This window comes from Pleurodeles waltl, chromosome 1_2, assembly GCF_031143425.1.
Source record: "Pleurodeles waltl isolate 20211129_DDA chromosome 1_2, aPleWal1.hap1.20221129, whole genome shotgun sequence".
NCBI classification, from domain to species: domain Eukaryota; kingdom Metazoa; phylum Chordata; class Amphibia; order Caudata; family Salamandridae; genus Pleurodeles; species Pleurodeles waltl.
The window spans coordinates 246,078,200-246,094,263 of NC_090437.1; positions in this window are offsets into that span (position 1 = coordinate 246,078,200).

The window sequence follows — 16,064 nt, forward strand, 5'->3', positions numbered from 1 at the left end:
CTAACACAGCTACTCAAACACCCACACACTCACTTACACACCCACTAACATACCCATGCAGGTACTTACACACCTACTTACACACTCACACAGTGTAGGAGGCTGGCCCTCTATATAGTGTGCAAAACTAGGCACAATCTGCAGAGGGTCCAGGAACCACAAATTGGTTTCCAAAAGGTAAAAACTAGATCCCCTAATGCTCTAATTTTGTAGATAGCTTGGTCAGTTAGACCAATTTTTGGAGAAGTGCAAAGCATTTTTGTTCTCACAGTATAAATCATGCATCCCACACATTCAAAGGAATAACTTGAGACCAATTTATAAAAATACTAAAGGTTTACCAACTTCTGCTTTTGCAGGTTGGTCGAGGTTGTCGGTGGGCACACTGTGCCAGCTGGAGAAGTTCGGCCAGCTCCCGGTTCTGGGGGGACCAACAGTAGAAGTTCTCTTGGAGCTGGTGTAGGCCACTGAGGGGGATCACTTGGAAATGGTCTGCTCAGGTAGATTTAAAGGCGGTGCCTGGGGGTCCCCTTGGAGTGTTTAGGTCGGAAGGGGTGAGGTACCCTTGGGGCACAGCTGGTTCTTCATTGCAGGGCACAGGGTTGCCAAGTGCAGTGTGAATCTGTGGGCCATAGGCTATACACCAAGGAGCCCTTTGGAGCTGAATTTACTGAGCATTTTAGGGGGAACCTGGTAGAATCCGCTGGGACACTTAATTGGCTACACCTACTATAGTAACCACTTCCTGTGGGAAGGCTTACTTTCCTAGACCTAATTGGTTATTTTCCTTCCATTTAAGATGGAGTCAAATGAAATGGAGGATCCTCCTCACAGGCAACCCTTTAGGGGTGGTGCATGCCAGGTGGGGCCACACCTTATACCCTTTGTGTGGATTCCCGCCTTTACTCCTGCCAAAAGTGAGTGTTTGCAAAGAGGGAGGCTATCTGCTGCTAGCAAGCCTGGGAGTCAAGCTTCAAGGGCGTTAGCCCTTTGAAGCTCACTACCAGGGCAGTGCACATTCCTGAAGGAGAGGGTGTTAGCTCCTCCACCCAGGAAGGACATTTGTTTACAAACCAGAGAGACAGGTCTCTCCCCCAAGGTTTGTATATTTGTTGTCTGGAGGTGGTATGCTGGATAGAACAGTCAGCAACCATGCCAGGATATTTAGATTTTGCAGGGGGCACCTCTAAGGTGACCCCTGGGTATATTTTATAATAAATCCAGTACTGGTACCAGTTTGGATTTATCATCCTGAGTTGTTTGATACCAAGCAACCCAGGGTTAAGAGTAGCCATCATGTAGCTGGGGAACTCATGTTGACCAGTGTCCAGTACATATATTAAAATGGCTGCTTTGTCCACTCAATATGTACCAAGTTTGGCAAAGACACAGAGGGGCATGTTGCTCATGCAGCTATGCCCTCACATATATTATGGTGCACCCTGCCTGTCAGAGGGGTGTCTTAGCCATAGTGTACCCAGTGTATGGGGAACAGGGCACACAGGTAGTGTGCCATGTCGAGTTTGTGTTTTAGGTTTGCACCAGGACACCCAGCCTGCAATGACAGTGCTGGGTGCATCTGGATGCAGGGTCCTACAGGGTGGCACAATCAGTGCTGCTGCCCTCAGGGGCCTACCCTTAGTATCCCATGCCCTGGGTACCTAGGTACCCATTTACTAGGGACTTATACTGGTAGTTAAGGGTGTTTCCAATTATCTTTACAATTTTAGGCAACTAACACTGGGGACTTGGTTAGCAGGATCCCAGTGCACTCCAGTCCAAGTTGCATCCAGAAACCAGGTAAAAATTGGTTGGGGGTACTGCAACAAGGTGCTAGTTTCCCACACACAGCCACTCATGCACCCATTCACACTGACAGACCCACACACACTCCCACTCACGCACCCATTCACAAACTTACACATCCACTCACACACCCATGAAATCACTACATCACATCCGCACAGACCCACACAGGCATTCACACACTGACTGAAAGACCCATTCACACACTCACACACCACTCATACACTCATTCAATCAGTTACACACCCACTCACACACCCATTCAAGCAATCAGATGGTCACTGACACACCCATTCACAAACTCACACATTCACTCACACACCCAGAAAACAACTACTGCCTCTGCTCACATACCCAAACAGCCACTCACACATCACTCACACTTCTATTAACACACTCACACACCCACTCACAGACACACAACATCACTATCACAGACACTACCAGAGCACTCACACAACCACTCACACACCCATACAAACTCCCACACATCTGCTTATAGTTACATATATGTTGGGAACAAGTATTCATACATTCACATACAAACATTTTGATTATAACTGTATGATTATATTGAGAATCTTTTTGTGTTTTTGAAATTTTTTGTGTTTTTTTATTTTTAAACAAACTGTAACTATAGAAAGAATCTGGTGAAATGCACATAATGGGGCTCATTCCGACCCCAGCGGTCAAGGACCGCCGGGGCCGGGGATGCGGGAGCACCGCCAGCCTGTTGGCATTCTGACCGCGGTGGTTTGGCCGCGGTCAGACCAGGAAAACCGGCGGTCTCCTGCCGGTTTTCCGCTGCCCTGGGAATCCCCCATGGCGGCGCAGCTTGCTGCGCCGCCATGGGGGATTCCGACCCCCTCACCGCCAGGAACAGGATGGCGGTGAGGGGTGTCGTGGGGCCCCTGGGGGCCCCTGCAGTGCCCATGCCAATGGCATGGGCACTGCAGGGGCCCCCGTAAGAGGGCCCCACTTTGAACCTTCCCACAACCGTCGCACCTTCCCACTCCGCCGGCTCCATTCGGAGCCGGCTTCCTCGTGGGAAGGGGTTTCCCGCTGGGCTGGCGGGCGGCCTGCTGGCGGTCGCCCGCCAGCCCAGCGGGAAAGCCAGAATGGCCTCCGCGGTCTTTCGACCGCGGAGCGGCCATATGGCGGTTCCCTCCAGGCGGGCAGCTCCCGCCGCCCGCCGGGGTTTGAATGACCCCCAATGTGTGCAAACAGGTTTCTTAAAAAATGTATTTTTGGTTCATCACAGCCTAGCATGGACTGTTCACCAAGATAAATAATGTTATTGCACACTATGCAATAGGATGCAGACTTTTGCATCTGTGGATGAATAGCAGGAATATTAGCTGTAACAGCTGCATGAACCAGGACTCCAGGAGCAAGACGTGCTGCAGGCTCCATGTGAATATTTTATATTAGTCCTCCTGGACAGTTGTTTGTTAAAAAAGTTGCATTTGACACACTTTGCAGTTACTTTTTTTCCTCCGGAAGGAATAGAAAAAAAACTCCTAACTATAGATTCTTGTTTGCATGGCAGTTCTTCAACTTTGCTCTATAATTCTTCCTTCTTCTCTCTTTCTCCTTCTGATGCGAGTTCTCAAATTTCTTTCCAACAAAACACCAAGGGGGTCATTCAGATCCTGAAGGGAACCGCCATATGGTCGCTCCGCGGCTTTCCCGCTGGGCTGGCGGGCGACCGCCAGAAGGCCGCCCGCCAGCCCAGCGGGAAACCCCTTCCCACGAGGAAGCCGGCTCCGAATGGAGCCGGCGGAGTGGGAAGGTGCTACGGGTGCAGTTGCACCCGTCGCGAATTCCAGTGTCTGCTGAGCAGACACTGGAATTCAAAGTGGGGCCCTCTTACGGGGGCCCCTGCAGTGCCCATGGCATTGGCCCCACGACACCCCTCACCCCCATCCTGTTCCTGGCGGTCAGAACCGCCAGGAACAGGATGGCGGTGAGGGGGTCGGAATCCCCCATGGCGGCAAGCTGCGCCGCCATGGGGGATTCCCAGGGCAGCGGAAAACCGGCGGGAGACCGCCGGTTTTCCTGGTCTGACCGCGGCCAAACCGCTGCGGTCAGAATGCCCTGCGGGGCACCGCCAGCCTGTTGGCGGTGGGTTGGAATGACCCCCCAAATTAATTAAGGAGTTCCTTCTGTGCTGCAGAGGTGTGAAGACTGAAGATACACATCCAAAGAAGAAAGATAAGGAAGGAACGTCCCGTAGAAGTGACGGGCAGGTGTTGTTACTAATCGTTACTAATCAAATGTATTTGTTGCTGTGTCACATGGGATTCTTTAGTTTGTTGAAGCACCCAACAGCACCACAACACCACCGCAAATCCAGAAATATGTATTAGAACAACCTTGTAAACTAGAATCACTTATTGGTATATACGTTTTTATGTTATTTTACTAAATCATTGGCCTCAAATATCAATTTAATAGTGTCCATTTATGTTTTTAATTGTTGTTACAAATCATGCCGGATTTGCAGGTCCCCCGTGGAGGCTGGAACAAGAGTATACATAAGTTAGGCTTGCAGCGGACCCACACTATCTTTGTTTCTAAATAATTTGTTATTTAATTTAATATTTCAAATAGTTTCAACGTTTCTAGATGAAAATCACTCAAAAAAAACTTAAAATAATGTTAAAATCAGGGCCACTGGATTTATTGGATTGTTCAGCCACAGTGAGCTTTGAATAATTATTAATTTGCCACATTTGCCACACAATTCATCATCTGCTACATAATACACAGATTTTAACCAAAAAAAGGTGGTTTCCAGTTGAAGCGCTTCGAAAGTTGCTAACAATGCAGCAACGTATTGCTTCACAGTGGAAGGCCCTTTGAAAAGCTGGACTGGCCACCTTTCTGTTGCTTATTATTGTATTTGGGTGTTAAACTGGTCCTAACGAGGAGCAACCAATGTCCATAGAGTGTTTAAAAATGATAAAATAGTAAAGCAATATTATTACAAAATTGCTGCATTATGTTGCATAAATTGTCTTTTCTTGCTACATACTTTACTCAACCCTGCCACATAATTTGGCCCTCTCTTGCAACATAATTTCAATGATCTTGGTTACAGTTAGGTGTGTTTCATTAATATATGCTTTTTTTTATTAAATAACCATAGAAATTCACTCCAAAAACCAAAGGTAAAGGCACGCTATAATTCACTGACACAAACAAATTTTACAAGGGTGTTATAGTTAGGAGATGAAATTTTCAAAACCTTGAAAAAACTCACAGAACAAAACAAAGGTTAAAGGAACTTTATAGTTAGGCTCAGATTTTACACGCCCAAAACCATAGGAGAGGACATAGGCCCTCATTATGACATTGGCAGTAAATTCCGTATACCGTCGCAGTGACGGCCGCCAACATACCGCCACAGTGGCGAATATCTGTTTGCCATATTATGACACCAATCTGACAGAATACAGCCACCTATACAAATCCGCTATCCCAAAGGCCAGTGATAAAGTGGCGGTCCCAACACCCATACCGTCCCCCACAAAACAACGCCCACCACATTATGACCCTTGAATCACCACAGCGGACATTCAATGGAGGTAAACCATTGACAGCACATACCGCCACGCTCAGAATGGACACCCACAATCAAAAACAACAATACATTGGTCAATGCTAAAAACACACACCTGACACTCATACACACACACCACACCCACCCACCCAGAAGCACTATAAAACACACACCCACAGTACCCACAACCCTTTACAAACAACAATTACTGCCATGAGATTGACACAAACAGCACAGAGACAACGAGACACACACACCACTCACACCCATACATCCCTCACGCACCTCACATCACACACACCACCACATAACTCAACACACAGCACCCATGTCCCCACAAAGGCACCCAGGTCACTAATGAGGAGTTAAGGGCAATGGTGGAGGAAATTGTCAGGGTAGAACCACAGCTGTTTGGACCATAGGTACAGCAGGTATCCATTGCAAGGAAGATGGAGCTATGGCAGAGAATCATGGACAGGGTGAACACCGTGGGACAGCACCCAAGAACAAGAGGTAGAACGACCTAGAGGGGAAGGTGCCTTCCATTGCAGCAAGGTGCCAGCTCGCCATACAGAAGACTGGCAGTGGACCCCCACCTCCTCCCCCACAGCTCACAGCATGGGAGGAGCAAGTCTTGGCAATACTGCATCCTGAGGGACTTGCTGGAGTAGCTGGAGGACTGGACACTGGTAAGTCAATATTTACTAATTAACACCACCCCCCCCCTACGTGCATGCCATCACACACTCTCACCCTCACTCGCATCACTTCACTCCATCCCACACACTGCACCTACACATATGACTAACCCTGCATGCAATACCAATGCATGGACAGCCCTCCCAGCCTTGCATGGACACCCATCAACAAAGCATGCACAACATAGCGGACTAGCAATCACACAATACATCACCATACACAAGCAAAAGGTGGCAGGGTGACACCATTGATAGAGGGGAAGCCAGGGATGTACAATATGTCACAGACATGAAGCATAATACAACACTTACATCCCCCAGGTGCCCCAGCCAATGTCAGCCGAGAGGAGGTGCCATGACAAACTAGTCCCCCAACAGAAGAAGCCCCTAGTGATGACAGTAACTATGGACTTCTGGATCTGGACCAACAACCTGGCCCATCAGGGACCACTGGGCAGCCGGTCACTCAAGCCCACTCACAGTCCACCACAGACCCTCCCCCATCAGTATCCAACACCACAGCACCCAACCAGCGTACCCACACCTCTGTCCCCAGGACACGTCAATCAGCAGTGTGCTCACCTGTACAGGGACCCCGGTCTACACCACACTCCCAAGACAATCAGGGACCTGGGGTCAGTGGCAGTGGGCACACCGTTCAGGGGGCAGAGGCACAGGCCAACAGGGACACTGGGAGGACCGCTGTGTGCCAGGGGGAGGACAAGACCAGGGAACCAACTCTCCAGGAGGCACTCTCCGAGATCCTGTCAGCCTACCGACATTCCCAGAACACGATGGGCCAGATCCTTGACAGCGTGAAGGAGAACAGGCGGCTGCAGGAGGGACAGTATTAGGGGATCAGGGAGGACTTGCAGGCCATTAACACCTCCCTGATCTCCATAGCAGGGGTGCTGGCAGATATGTCCAACATCATGAGGGAGGCAACAGCATAGCAGCAGGCCCCTACCGCTAGCCAGTCCATTAACCAGCCCTCTACTTCCACTGCAGCTAGTGGGCAGGAGGCCGTGCCACAGAATCCACAGGCCACCAGCAGCCCTCCCCCTGCAAATGGTGAACCACCCTGCAAATGTTCCCTGCGAACCAGACAGAAGCCAGTGACACTTGCCAAGACCACTGCCAGGAAATGAGCCTCTCCTGATTGTCCCCCTTGTGTCCCACCCTGTCGCCTTGTCCACTTTGAACTGCCTTTTCTCCCCTTCCTATGGCCCCTTGAACACTGTACCTGTGCGACAAACAGACTGGAACAATACCCTGGACCTTCCTCCATCATCACCCCACTCCATTGCACTTTTCTATCAATTTCATAGCACTACAATAAACACTGTTGAACACAACTTGACTACTAGTATTTTATGTTTTGAAAATGTGTATTTATGGAAAAAGTCACATCTTGTGCAAATGATCTGAACACTATGAGAGCATAGAAATAAGGCCCTGTAGCTGTCTGTAGTCAGCACATCAGTACACGCCATAGGTGACAGTAAGTTGAGATGCAAAGGAAGTTAATGCCATCATGCTGCAGCCACACAGAACACAGCAATAGTCATAGGAATAATCTGTGTGTCATTGGAAGTGTTGACAGATAACTGATGTTCAGTTGTCGTCATCCTCAGCCTCATTATCCTCACTTTCCTCAGGGTCTACTGCTGCCACAGGGGCATCTCCAGTCTTTTCCTCTTGCAGAAAGGGTACATGCCCTCTAGGGTCAGGTTGTGCAACATGCAGCATGCCACTACCATGTAGCAGACCTTCTCGGGTGAGTAGCATAGGGATCCACCTGTCAGGTGAAGGCACCTGAAACTGGCCTTCAGAAGGCCGAAGGTCCTCCCGATAATCCTTCTGGTTTCCCCATGTGCCTCATTATAACGTTCCTCCACCCCTGTCCTGGCATTCCTCACAGGGGTCAGCAGTCACAATAGGTTTGGGTAGCCAGAGTCACCTGCAAGTATTGAGGGATAACATTTAGTTTCACATAATGCTATAAGGATGAAACCTGAAGGCATATACTAACATACACTGAGTGGGGACCAAGGTTCACCTATTAGCCTCACCCTGTGCCTCTGTAGTTGGGCCATCACATTTAAGATGCTGCTATTCCTCTGAACAAAGGCATCATGCACCAACCCAGGATACTTAGCATTGACGTGGAAGATGTACTGGTCCGCCAGGCACACCATTTGTACATTCAATGAGTGGAAACTCTTACGATTCCTGAACACCTGTTCATTCTGGCGGGGGGAACAAATGCAATATGTGTCCGTCAATCACCCTAATAATATTAGGGATTTGTCCCATTGCATAGAATCCAGCCTTCACAGTGGCCAATTCTTCCACCTGGGCTAAAGAAATGTAGCTGCACATGTGTTTTACCAGAGCAGATAAGACTCTTGCCAGCACGATTCAGAACATTGGCTGTGACATTCCTGCTGCCAAGCCCACTGTCACTTGGAAAGAACAAGTTGCCAAGAAATGGAGCACTGTTAGCACTTGCACAAGAGAGGGGATCCCAGTCAGATGACTGATAGCTGAGATCAGGTCTGGCTCCAATTGGGCACACAGTTCAGTTATTGTGGCCCTGTCCAGTCCATAGGAGAGGAAAATGTGCCTGTCCTCCAGTGTAGCCAAGACCACAATGGGTCTGTACACAGGAGTATGTCTCCACCTCCTTTTCATCCACAGCGGTAGATATCTAAAGGACACAAAAGTGAGTAGGCTGTCACAATTTTAACAATGGAGCCACAACTTCTGTTTACATAGTGTATTTATGTAATGGGACAGTGGGAATGGCGAGGTATGTGGTAATCTAGTCTTTGACGAAGTTAATGTCGATACAACCGTTGTCCTCCCCCATGAAATGCCGACTGCCTGTCCTGTATGTAGGGCCAGGTGGAAGTGAGGTAATTCCACTGACCTTGGGCGTCGTGGCGGAAGGCAGTCTTGCACCGCCGTGCAATTCCTCATTGGATAATATGGGGCTCTTGGAGTACAGTGGCTAATGGGGATATGCGCTGGCGGTGACGGTGTACACCACCGCAGATGTGACCACCATTTTCTATCTGATTCCTCACTTGCTTCCTGACCTTGAACAGGAGAACACCTACACTGCGTGTGCTGCTGTGACCTATGTCTGGAACCTATCATGGCCCGTGTGACCAGGGAAAGGGCCCCTGCCTTCACATCAGAAGAGTTGGAGCAATTGGTGGATGGGGTCCTAACCCAGAATGGACTGCTATATGGGCCACCAGACTAACAGGTGAGTACACTTTGGGCACGTTGCATGTGGGAAGATGGCATTGAGATGTGTGTCCAAGCATCGTGTCATCGGGGGGGTGGGAGGGAATGTCTTGTGGTGGTGTACATGGTGTGCGCCGGGCGAAGTGTGTGCCAATGGTGATGGAAACGGAATTGGTGGGCCATGTATGTGACAGGCTGGATTGTTTGGTGAATGGTGTCCTCCTGTCTGTATTATCTCCACAGGTCAGTGCCCATCAAAAGAAAGGATTATGGCATGCCATCGCCAAGGACTTGCAGACCCTGGGGGTCTATGGAAGGCAGAGCACTCACTGTCAGAAACGGTGGGAGGACCTGAGAGGCTGGGCACGGAAGACCGCAGAGGCCCAGCTGGGGATGGCCTCCCAATGAGGAAGGGGTGCCTGTCAGAACCTCACCCATCTGATGGCCTGCATACTGGTGGTGGCCTACCCAGAGCTGGATGGGCGCTTGAGGGAATCACAGCAGCCACAAGGGGGTGAGTACAGTGGGCATTATAAAACATTTGGCAAGTGGGGTGAGATTCAGGTGGTGAATGTGAGTTAGTGGGAGCCCCTAAGGCCAGGCCAGACATTGCAGCGTGAGTCAACTCTAGGGTAATGGGTGTATGGCAAATGCAGGTAACCTAGCTTGTTAGCATTCCATTTCATTCAGGGCTTTGTGGGTACCGGGAGGGGTGCAGTTGGTGGTGTGTGGCACTCATCTTGCCGTGACATCTAGCCAAATCACTGGCAGTGCAATGTATAGTGCTCAATCCTGATCCCTGTATGTGACGGTGCTGTGTATGACAACTGTGGTGTTGTTGTAGTAAGTGACCCAGTGTTTCCTTTTTCTCTCCCCTTTTTTCTTCTGTCATCCTGTCCATGTGTGCATTAGCATCATCTGATGGTGAAGCAAGGGCACCGGCGACAGAGGGAGCTGCATCCCACAGGACCCAGGAGGCTAAGTCCACCGACGCCGAGGGAATCAGTGGGATGGAGGGTGAGGTGAGCACCACGGCGGACACAGGTGACAACACAGACTTAGATACCTCCTCTGATGGAAGCTCCCTGGTGGTGGCAGACACCTTGTGACCACCCCAGCTGCAGGCACAGCCGCCATCCCCATACCAGCACCAACCTCCCAGCAGCCCCTTAGCGAATTGCCCTTGCCCGCTCACCCAGGAGGGTGGGCATCTCCTTCGCCTCAGGCACCTCAGGCCCTGCCCCAGTGAACCCTGCTGCCCTGAGTGAGGTGGCTATTGACCTCCTGAGATCCATCTCTGTAGGGCAGTCAACCATTGTGAATGCCATCCAGGGGCTGGAATCCCAGATGCAGCAATGCAATGCATTCCTGGAAGGTATCCACAGTGGATTGGTGGCCCAACAGAGATCGATTCAGGCTCTGGCCTCCTCTCTGATGGCAACCATTGTCCCTGTTCCTACAGTACCACCTCTCCAACTACCACTTCACAGTCCCAGTCTCCTCAATCCCACACCATCCCATGCACACATACAGACGAGCTACACACAAGACAACACCTAAGAGTGTCACAGTCAAACACAGGCACCACTCTTCATCCCACAAGCATTCACGCAAACACCAGACAGTTGCAGACTCAAACACATCCACTGCCTCCACTATCTCCCCTAATCCTCCCCTACCTCCCTCCCAGTCACATCCACACTCACACCTGCACGCACTGCAACAACATCCACCACCAGCAGCACCACACCAAGCAGCACACATACCTCACTAGCAGACACCTCCACAACATCCATCCATGCTTCCCCTGTGTCCTCTCCCACCCTGTCTGCCCCCCTCCTAAAGGACACAAACGCAAGCACTCACACACCCACCAGCCATCCACCTCATATCAGCATACTGCCCAAATCCAGCAGACATATACCTCCAACTACTCCCTCTACCTCCACTACCATCCCTCCTCACTCCTCCTGCCCCACTATCCCTAAGAAGCTTTTCCTTGCCCAACTTGACCTCTTCCCTCCCCCCGTCCTTCCCGTAAGAGCAAGGTCCAAACGACCCAGCCCATCTCCTCAGCCAAATAGTCCACGCGGACAATGGTGGCACCACCTAGTTGTGGTGGCAAGTCAGTGAAGGTTCCCACTCCACCAGCCAAGAAGGGGAAGGATACCACACCTCCTGCCATGAAGGGGAAGGAGTCTGCATCTCCTGCTTTGAAGGGGAAGAAGCCCTTAACTCCTGCCTGGAAGGCTATGGAACACGTACAACCTGCCATGATTGGGAAGAAGCCCTCAACCCCTGCCAGGAAGGGTAAGGATTCCGTTCCTCATGCCATGAAGGGGAAGAAGCCCTCGACTCCAGCGGAGGCTGTCAGGGTGACACATCCAACACCACCAGTGGTCACGGGCCCCCACCACCAGCTGAGGAAGTGAATCCCACCCAGTAAAGGCTGCTCAAGAGGCACCTCCATCTGCCAATGCAGTGCATCCATCACCACTAGCAGAGGCTGCCCAGGAGGCACCTCCATCTACCACTACAGTGCAGCTATCACCACCAGCGGAAGCCATGTAGGCCACCCTCCAGGGGCTTCTTTACGAGGGGCCCACTGAGAGACTGTGGCCTTGCACTCCCCAGCACTGACAAATGGGCCTGGAGCCCCCTCCGGAACCAGTGGGAAATTCACCCACCTGAGAGACCGTGGCCTTGCACTCCCCAGCACTGACAAAATAATCAATCAATCAATCAATAATTTATAAAGCGCGCTATGTACCCGTTAGGGTTTCGAGGTGCTAGGGGGGGGGTGGGGGGATGCTGCTGCTATCGTTCGAAGAGCCATGTCTTGAGGAGTCTCCTGAAGGTGAGGAGGTCCTGGGTCTGGCGTAGTGAGGTTGGGAGTGCGTTCCAGGTCTTGGCGGCAAGGTAGGAGAAGGATCTGCCGCCAGAGGTCTTGCGCTGGATTCGGGGGACGATGACGAGGGCAAGGTTGGCAGAGCGTAGTTGACGTGAAGGAACGTAGAAGTTGAGTCTGGTGTTCAGGTAGGTGGGTCCGGTGTCATGTAGAGCCTTGTGTGCGTGGGTGAGGAGTTTAAAGGTGATCCTCTTGTCCACGGGGAGCCAGTGGAGGTCCCTCAGGTGAGGGGAGATGTGACATCGGCGGGGTATGTTGAGGATCAGGCGGGCGGATGCGTTCTGGATGCGTTGGAGTCGTTTGATGTCTTTTGTTGGGATGCCTGTGTAGAGTGCGTTGCCGTAGTCGAGTCTGCTATGACGAGGGCTTGGGTTACCGTCTTTCTGGTTCCTGTTGGAATCCACTTGAAGATCCTGCGGAGCATACGGAGGGTGTTAAAACAGGAGGATGAGACTGTGTTGACCTGTTTGGTCTTGGTGAGGGCGGAGTCAAGACAAATGGGCATGGAGCCCCTCCAGAACCAGTGGGCTTGATCCCGACTTCAGCTTAGGTACCCCCCAGCTCCCTGGGGTGCCTGCCCACTTGCAAACTGATGCCCCTGCAGAGTTCTATCCGGATGAAGTCAGGATTCGAGTTGGGCCTTGGACTGTGCCCTGTGGCTATGTGGGCCCTTAATAATTTGGATAAGACATTGGTCCTTTGTGTACGTTTGTACGTATCTGTTTAATGAATAATTGGATTATTTATTGGCTGTTGATATGAATACATTCTCCTTAGTGCATTCTTGTTGTCCTTGAATTATTGTGCATCATGTGCCATTGTTTTTTGTGTGCAGCTGGACGTGTGTATGGTGTGTGTGTGTCGGGTGTGTTGTGCGTGTGTGTGTGTCATTCTCATTTTCCTCCCTCCTTCCCTTGTTTGCTTGGCAGCTGTACTCACCGTCGTCATCGTCTTCGTCTGCGTTGGTGTTCTAGGTGGAGCATGAAGTAGAAGAGCATCGAAAAGACTTGCAGTTCAGGGTCCATGGCAGCGTTGTTCTTCCCTGTGTCTCCGATGGTGAGTCCTTTTTTCTTCTGTGATGCGTTTCCGCCAGGCTTTTGATGGCACTGGTACTGCAACGGAAAACGTGGTGGATTGATGTGTCTTAATATGGTGGGCAGTACTTTGTCTTCTGCCTGGCTGCTGACACCTACCGCCGTGGTGAGTGTTTTGTCTGCCCCAGCGGTTGGTGTAGTACATTGGCTTTCTTCAGGAGTTATCACTGCCATGGTCATAATTTGGCATTAATTACCACCAGCCTCTTAGCGGTATTACCACCACTTTATCACTCACTGCCAGGGTCACAATGAGGGCCATAGTGTTTTCTCTCATTTGGCAGGTGGTTTGAAATTGCTTCCCCCCAAGCGAGAGCAAACACAGGTTTCCCTGCCTATACTAGTGTAGGCAATGAAACTGCTCTGTCCTGGGGTGGGCGTCCTGGGACATAGCAAGAGCTGTCCCTGGGGGATGGATTCCCCAGGGCCATTAATCTCTCCAGGGCTCAGTCACCATTGAATGCATAGCTGGGCCCTTGAGTTGGAGTCCCTGGGCTGCATTGGCCATGGGAGGGGGACAACATGGCCCCTATCCCCTATTTTTGATAAGGCAGGGCCTCTCGGTCTGGGGTTCCTGAGGTTAAAATCAACCCGTTAGGGGCAATGTGACCCCTTACCCCTTTTTCAGTAGCAACTGGGAGATGGGGTCCCCAGAGGCAAAATCGGCCTTGGAGGGGGGGGCTACGCGGCCCTCTCCTTGTTTTCAGAACTAGCCAGGCCCTGGAGGATGGGGTACTAGGGCATGTAATCAGCCTTTAGAGGGGGGCCATGAGGCCCATTCTTCCGTAGAATATAAAAAATAAATTCCCCCTAGAAGCTGGTCCAGCCATGGGGCCAAAAAAAGCAAGTGCTGGTAACCATGCGTGTTTTAAAAAAATATAGTTTGCTGGGAATCCATGATCCATGGCAACATTTTAAAAATATATATTTTTGGACCCCAGGGGGCCCTGTGAAATGCCACTACCAGGCTCAAGGGGATCAGAGTACTCCTACCTGCCCTCTTATGTTTTTTTGTTATTTTTTTCTTGGGACATGGCTGAGTCCCATATGGCTGGCACATCTTCCTGGCTTATGTGGAGGCAGTCAATGATATCTCATTTTTAGATTTGTTGGATTTCAGACCTTCTGTGTTACTAGATATAAACACATCTTTTTTATTTAGTAACTTAAAAACTACTGAACAGATTTACACCAAATCGTAAAAAATGAGATTTTTCTGAACCAAGAACTATCTTTCTGCCAAATATAGTGTAATTCCATTCAGCAGTTAAGGCTTTAGTTATGTCTTAAATCCCTTTGGGGAATTGAACAGAGAAAACATGTTTTTCTCACCCCCAGCCTGAAGAATCACCCTGAAACCTTCCAGATAGCAGCTGAAGTGAGTCGCAAATTAGATATGAAAGATTTGTGAAGATGCATCAAATGACAACCAATTTATTAGCAAGCAAAATCCACTTTTCCATTGGTCCTAAGTACTACAACCTAATGGTGACCACCAGTAGACAATATAATTGTTTTATAGATTGTGTTTCCATAGGAAATGCATGTTTGTGTTTGAAGGAGAGTGGAGTATTATGTTGTGGGGGAAGTGTTAGTCCTTACCATGTAATACTCTCACACTACCCCAGACATGCCCCTTAGAATCACACTAGTAAATACTTAGCTTAGTTCTGCTAGTGTGGCACAGAGCAGTAACTAATTGACCTGATTGAAAAAAAATCCAGCTCCATTTTATAAAACTGGAGCGTATTATTATATAAATGTCGATACCAAAATGAACAGTAAAGTTACACTAGCACTGGAGATATCGATTTTAGAAGCAGTAAGAAATCACAGCAGAAACGGCATTTAAAGTTGCATTGAAGTAAAGGGCAAGAATAAGATATATTGCAGGTCTCCTTTAGCTACTGAGAACCCTTTAGGCTGCCACTGCTAAGATAACAGAAATCAAAATTTAGTGCACAGACTGGGCTGCTCACGCTAGAGGTGTGGTCAGCCTGCTGGGAGTAAACACAGTTCTGCATACATAATTTTCTCCCTGTCCATGAGCAGATGTGCCTGGGGCAGGGAGAGGGCTGTTTCATTTGATGGGGAAAGGCACAGATGGCTATCCGGGTCAGTAACGTATTTGAAGCTCACTGTGCTGATGGCTCTGTTTACTAGCCTGGCGGGCGGGGGGGGCAGGAGGTGTGTTCTCCTTCTTGTCTCAGTCTTTGTTCCTGATTACTGGGAGAACCCACACAGCCTGGCAAGAGGTCAGAAACAAGGAAGGGTAGCAAACTGGTGGGCAGCCTCTAGTGACCCACCTGGTGCATGCCACCTATCCCTCAACACCCGATCAGTGTTGGGAGAGAGAAAACAAGTTGTTTGACACTAAACTTGACATATCTAGGTGGTACCACAATGGAGCTTTAAGCCTAGATTTACCCCCAGCTTGAGTCTCATGTTATTCTATGGACCAGCCTGCACTTATAGTGTTCCTTAATGGAAAGGAAGCTATAGAGACATATAAGCTTATGCTTATATACCTGCACCTTAAATATAATCCACCCTGCCTCCTGGGTTGCAGAGTCTTATCTTAGGGCTGTCTGACTTATATGTAAGGCAGTGCATGGGAGTGTGCCCCTCATGGTGATGGCACAGTTGAATTCAAGCAGTTTGCACAACTCTAGCAGTCTGCAATAGTACGCTTGCCATCAGTAGTTTGTGTGGGTCACCGAGGGGGGCACAAACTTGTG